This window comes from Triticum urartu, chromosome 5A (assembly GCF_056163025.1).
Source record: "Triticum urartu cultivar PI428250 chromosome 5A, HENAU_Tu73, whole genome shotgun sequence".
Classification (NCBI taxonomy): Eukaryota; Viridiplantae; Streptophyta; class Magnoliopsida; order Poales; family Poaceae; genus Triticum; species Triticum urartu.
Window position 1 is genome coordinate 518,305,234 of NC_141877.1, and position 6,921 is coordinate 518,312,154.

General features: G+C 50.0%; 1 pseudogene; it reads left to right on the forward strand.

Annotated features, from left to right (window-relative positions):
* The first annotated feature begins 4,876 nt into the window (after positions 1–4,876).
* On the forward strand, positions 4,877–5,924 carry LOC147972402 (uncharacterized; annotated as a pseudogene).
* The last annotated feature ends 997 nt before the right edge of the window (positions 5,925–6,921 follow it).

Genomic DNA, 6,921 nt, shown 5'->3' on the forward strand with positions numbered 1-6,921 from the left:
TGCGAATCTATTAAACAAGAAGATATCATGGATGTTTTCTTTATGACAGATGATGTCACGCCGATTTACAGCAAACAGATAAGATGACGTCACGGCGGTTCAACAACTACAAGAAGATGTTGAAGACGAAGACTGTTGCTAAGGATTGACATGAACCTGTTCAAATCAATCTGGGGCCTAATGTTGGGGATATTACTACTGGGTATAAACCGGCCTACCTGGGCCGGCTTAACTCTATCAGTAGTTCAAAGGTGTTAAACCCCAAAGAGGCAGATAAAGGCCCAGGGCCCGTAGTCGGTTTACAACCTGTAGCCGTACATCAGCTTTGTGCATATACTTGTAATATAAGTTAGGAACAAGGAGAGACCAACCCGGATACGAGTATGAACCGGTGTTGGGACTCTCTGAACCGGCAGGCGTCACCCATGTATATAAGGGGACGACCCGGCGGCGGTTCAAAGACAGACAACAACTCGAGACATAGGCGAAGCTTATTTGCTCCCTAGTCATCGAAACACCCATCAATTCCATCACAACTAGAGGTAGGCTTTTACCTTCATTGAAGGGGCCGAACTAGTATAAATTCTCTTGCGTCCTTGTGTCCGCTTTAACCCCTTCAAGCTAACCCGTAGCGATGGCTCCACGACTAAGTCCTTTCTCTAGGACAACTGCCATGACAAAACCACGACATTGTGCGTCCCAGCCAGCTACGGCGGCATATATGACGGCTACGGGTCATCTGGTCCTCATTGGTTTTTCCCTTACGTTCCAAGACTAGATACAGCCATTAGGTAGCGGGTGTCGTATAATCGATTGATTTTAGTTTCAAGCTTTATTTGTTGTACGGATGCATGTTCTTGATCGATCCAATTAATTTGGCTGCAGTTTATTTGTTTTGCTAATTAATTTGTCTAGGATTTTCTTATTCTACCCTTTTTTTCAGGAACGTATTGCGAACATGCTTACAATCATGATCACCTGTAGTTCGTGAGCAATTGTGTCGAGGAACATCTTCTTCCACCGAAAGAACATGGCCAAAATGACTAACATAAATACAGAAAATCTGAGCATGAGTGCCAAGTCTAGGACTTAAACCCTGATGGGCTAGTTTCACCATAAGGAACATATCCATCTGGGCTATGCTCATTTCGCCTCTGCTCGCATGCTTGGTTATTAAGTTGGGACACTGCAAGTATTTAGAGCATCTATAATCAGGCCACTTATATCCTCCCCAAACATCTAGACGGGCAGTATGTTCTTTGCTCGCACAAGAGAAAGGAGGAAGAAAGGCACCCAACCGGACCCACCCTCCCCCACTTTGTCCTCACTAGACAACACCCCGCATGTTACAGTGGGGTGGTAGTGTAATAAACAATTTGAAAGACAGGGGCACACGGTAAGGGAAAAAGAGTAAGAAAAGAAAAATAAGAAATGTTTTGCTGCAAAAGATGGCTTGGATTTAATGTGTAACTCTGAAATCAACTTACTTAGTACGATCAGTTCTCTAACCAAATTTGCAGAGGATCTTACCTTTGATCATCTCAATGGAAAGAAGACAATACATATCATGTGTTGCTAATAAAAAAAAGTAGCGATTAATACTGCAATACAAATTACATGTCTGCACCTTGAATGAACTCCCCGCGTGACTTCACTAAACTCACATAGTTCTATATGTATGTATAGCATCTAGATCGTAAAATAGACATCGTGGCAGTTTATGCTAGAAACAGTACAAATGAAGCATGAGATTTAAGAGCCATACCTTCTTCCCTTTACAACAACTGGATGTGTTGCAGTTGAATCAACAGATGTGGTGAGGAGTAGGTGGATCGTGCAGGCAGAGGCTAACCAGGTATCCTAGCAGCAATGACGCAATACAATGATATGCTCGTGTAACGGATCGAAATCAAACTAATGATGAGTGGTGGAGAAATAGTAAGATATGTGGGACGTGCGCATGCCTGACCCTGCTGGGTTGCATGACATTGAGGGAGAAGGCGGGCCAGATGGCCTGATCGAAGTGGCTTCATGGTGTTACCCCCGACAACTTCCTTAGTGGCAGTGCGCCCCGCGACCACGACGCCTCCGTCCGATTTGGTCGATGACATGTAGCGCTTCGTCCTCTCATCCCGCCTTATTGTTGTCCCTATCTCAGCACCGATGTTGTCCACGGCTAGAGCAAAATTGGTGACATGGTCTTCCCGCACCAACATCAGCCTCTGAACCTCTAGGTATGTATATAGTCGTACAATACAATATTTTTTTCATGCATGGTTGAATGTTGTGGTGGGTCTTTTTTTCTTTGCATTTTGCTTATTGAGTTGGACCTTATTTTATTCATAATTGTATGATGAGATGGCATGCTTGCATGATGAGATAAATAAGGAAATAAGAATGACTATTGGTATATAAGATGTACTATGTGGTTTGGGAGTGGGGGAGTATGAGCTACGGGATTTTTTTTGCCAGGAGCTACAAGACAGCTTAGGGCATTTCCAGCGGCAACCCGCAAATATCCTCCCGCATTCATTAGAGGACAAGGACCAGTCCGCAAATACGAATGCAGGATGATGTCATCCAATTGTAGCTACATACATTTCAGCCTGCATTTAAACAAGCTAGATGAAATTCATGCAAACCGTCGATATTCATCGAAGTTCGAAAAGAAATCCGTACATAGCATAAAAATTAAGTTTAGCACAACAATGTTTCAAATTCGACTATCCCCCAGCTGTCTAACAAGTTTTTCATCAACGAATCATGTCGTTCTATACATATTCCCCTTCAGCTTCATCCAACAGTGTGTGCATGTAAATGACCGTCCATCTGTCTTGTGGTACACCACGAGCAGCGCGTGCGGGCTACATATAAAATGTGTAGACCAACATCGAGGCAACGAATCAATCAACGAGTTGAGCAAGAGGAAGCAAAACTTATGATCTCATCCTCTGCCGCGTGCAATTTCCACTTTACCTCGAGCTGACGAACCACGTCGCAAAACATGGTGATGCTTATCTGAATAGTGTGCCAGTGATACGACAACGACCTCACATAGCGTTATTGAATGATGTACATGTCGTAGGGCGCAATGTCCTTTCATGCGTGAAACATTTCGTGCACTTGCTGAGGGCAACTCCACCACGTGACCCCAAACGGACGTCCGTTTTGTCCGGTTTCTGTCCATTTGGGTAGGGCAATGGGGTCGTGTCCGGGCCTGTCCTGGGATGTGGTGGCCGTGCGCCCAATGCGCGGACGCATCCCGGCCGCATCCTGTCCGCATACTTTCTGTATGCAAGCCCTTAAATTTTTTTTCATCATTCATTCTTGGTACATGGGAATACATCACCAAATTTTGACTAGAAAAGTAAGATCAAAGAAAACAAGAACCACAAGAATACATTTTAGAAGATATCCAACTTCCATAACTGCTCCTGTAAGTTGGATTAGTGCCTTCTCGATGCATTCATTGTTGGTCTGCGGAGGAGCCGCCTCCATCTTGCGTGTTTCTTTCTTCTTCGAGTCTAAAGAAGTAGAGGTTGCTTCCTCGCATCTAGTCTCGTGTCTAGCCTCTAATCTAGCAACAAGTGCACTTGTCTCATCTACAGCCTCTATACTAGCTAAAAGTGTACGAACATCTACTAAATTTCGCTCTATCAATATATCGATGTACTCTTCTTTCCAATACCAAAACTTGCATTCATTCTACACAACAAAATTTGAAGTTAGCACAACTAGTCAAATCTAGAACACAAACCGAAGCTAAAAAAAAGCACATACCCCATCATTTAAGCACTTGATGAACACCCATCCGGGATGTTCCGGCATTGTAGACACGCGGCGCACGATCATCTTTAGGCAGTGGTCGCACTTAATGAGCAGCAACGGTACGCCGACGAGGTTTTGGGCTAGCACCGAGCCTGACCGATCGCCATTCGTGTTTCTACCGGCGGACCACCGACGGTGTAGATCCGAGCAGCTAGAGGAGGAGCCACTGCCTGCATGTGGCCTTGCAGCCTTGCCATGGCCTTCCGGCTCGGTGCCCGGCCAGTCCATGGCGTGGCGCTGCCTCCCATAGCCGGGCGAGCTCAATACCGTCCGGATCCGCCCCAAATCCGACCGGCGGGTGCGCAAAACAGGTGGCCGTGGTTGGGTAGCTCGGGGCGCCGAGGGGAAGGGGCTGGGCGAGCGCGCGTCCGAGCTGCACAGCTACAATGGCAGCAGCAGCGGCGGCGGCGGCAAGAGAAGAGTGGGGAAGAGTGGAGAAGAATGGAGGGCGTGCGGCCGGAGGGAGGGAGAGGGGCGGATAGAAAAAGGCGCCCCTGTGCCACCGGCGGGCGGGTCAGAGGAGGACACGCACAGACGGCCCGAGCGTCCGCGTGCTGTCCGTTTCACCCTAAAAGCGGCACAAATTTAGGCTGGGGATGGGTCGAAAACGAAAAGAAAACGGACAAAAGTCTGTTTGCGCCCGCGCGTAGGCCGTCTAATTCATCCATTTTACTTTAAACAGACGTGCACGGACAGAATGGGATTGCACGATGAAATTATAGAAGGCCTCCCCTTTGCTCCTGCTATACTGTCAATATATGCATAGCAACAGAATCACTCAGTTTGTGGAACCTCCGCCGAATGGGTACTTCCCGGTCAAGTCAGCGAGCAGGTTTTGTTGGGGGCACGCCAAGTTAACCAATTTCCGTATTTCCTTATTTTTGTATCCATTTTCTCATTTAACACTTTCCTAAAAATATCCCATTTAATTAACACACGCAAATTTGGTACTGTACTTAACTAGAAACACGGCGCGGCAACGCCCGTCGCGCAGCAGCGGCGGCGGCGCTTCACAAATCCACCATTCGATCCCCCGTACCGTGCATGCATGGCGCCGCCGCCCGTCGTGGGTTTCTCAGATCTGCCGACGGAGGCGCTGGACGAGATCGCCCGGCGCGCCGGGCCCCTCGACAACGTCCTCTGCTCCGCCATCTGCCGGTCATGGCGCCGCGCGCTCAGGACCACGCGCCTCCACCGGCTGGGGCGGCAGCCGAGCCTCCCGCACCGCATATACATGTACAAAGGCAGTTACTGGAAGGAGGGGCAGCCCCCGGTCGTCGAAGTCAGTCGGCCGTACTGCAGAGACTCCGGCCGGTGGGCCGTCAAGACCGTCATGGACGACGGCGAGGTGGCGCGCGCGCGCATCCTCGGAAGCTCGTACGGCTGGGTCATCACGGTCGACAATGACACGTGGGCTATGTCCCTGCTCGACCCCTTCACCGGCCGGAGCTTCCCGCTGCCTCCCTTCACGGACTCCTCCCGCGCCGGCAAGCAGCTCTGGTCGGAGTTCCGATGGGGGCGAGCGATGTTCCGTGATGCTCCTCCGCAGCGGCGGGCGCGGCCTCTCCTACCTCGCTCCCGGCGCCACGTCGTGGGCGACGCTGCGCCCTCCGAGGGGCATGCCGCACAAGTACCTGGACGTCATCTTCCACAGGGGTGCCTTCTACACGGTCAGCTGCTACGCCGAGGTGAACGCGTGGGTGCCGGACGGCAGCGGCAGCCTGCGGACGAGGAGGCTCACGAGCCCGCGGCGGGAGCAGGTGTGGGCCGTGCTCACCGAGTCCGTGTCCCGCGACGGCGTTCTCATGGTGAGCAGCACGGACACGCGCGACCACGATACCTACTTATCTTATGGCTTCCGGCAACGACAGTACAGGGTGCACCGCTGCGCGGAGAGGGAGCGCAGGTGGCTTCCCGTGGAGAACCATGAGCTCGAGGAAATGACGATCGTGGTCGGGGGCAGGTGCAGCTTCTGCGTCCCGCGCAGCTACGGCTACGACGTCGGCGACCATGGCCACCGGAACGAACGTGTGCAGGCGACTTCTTCTCATTGGTTTCTCCCTTACGTTGCAAGGCTAGACCCAGCTTTCTGGTAGCGAGATCATCCATGTCGACCGTAGACTCGATTCATTTCCAGCTTAGGGCATCGGCGCTTAGCACGGGCGAATCTGGCTATAGCGTCGGCGCAAGATTGTTTCTCTTCCCATGCGAAGCGCCCGGCTTGTTTAATTTAGCCCGCACAATTAGCTTAATTTAGCCCGCGCAATTAGCGCCTGCCGTTGTAAGCTCAGGTGCTGAGGCGATTTTTTTAATGATATAAAACTTATTTATTTTGCGCCTCCACAAACGTCTACCGTTGTTGATGCCCCTCGGAGGACACTGTTTATAAGATTAATGTTGACGGCTCCTTCGTGCCCGGGGAAGCACATGCTGGTTGGGGCGCGGTGGTCAGATCGAGCGATGGCTCGCTTGGCTGTGCAAGAGCGGGAAGACAGGAGCATGTAAATGACGCCTTTGCAGCCGAAATCTATGCTATGTCTCATGCAATCAACATGGCAGCTGAACTAGGCCTGGTTCGGGTGCAGTTTGAAACAGACTCACAATTGGTCTCTGAAGCCCTCGATGTGTGAAGAGTGGACTCCTCCGCCTATGCTTCTGTCATTGAGGATATGAAGTACCAACTAAAGCTCTGGTTCTCCTCGTTTTCTATTTCAATGTGTAGGCGCACTGCCAATACTGTAGCTCATGAGTTGGCCTCTATTGGTTGTGTGTATGAACGTAACCATTATGTAGAATGGATGTCGGATGTCTCAGCCTCTGTGGCTGAGTGTGCTTTGGGTGATTTGCCCAACACCATTGATTAATAGAGCTTTGCTTTCTCTCAAAAGAAAACTATCTGTCCACTGACTGAAAAAAAAATGTCCAGTTTACGGAAAAAGGCTTTGGCTCCGTTTTATGTAGCAATACGACCAAACCGATATCAAGTGGTGAGGGAACCCTTTTACAAAGAAGATCATTAAAGATAAACATATAAACAGGAGTAGCGCACCCCAACAAGAAGCACTCCAGACTACTGACTAGATGCACGCCTCC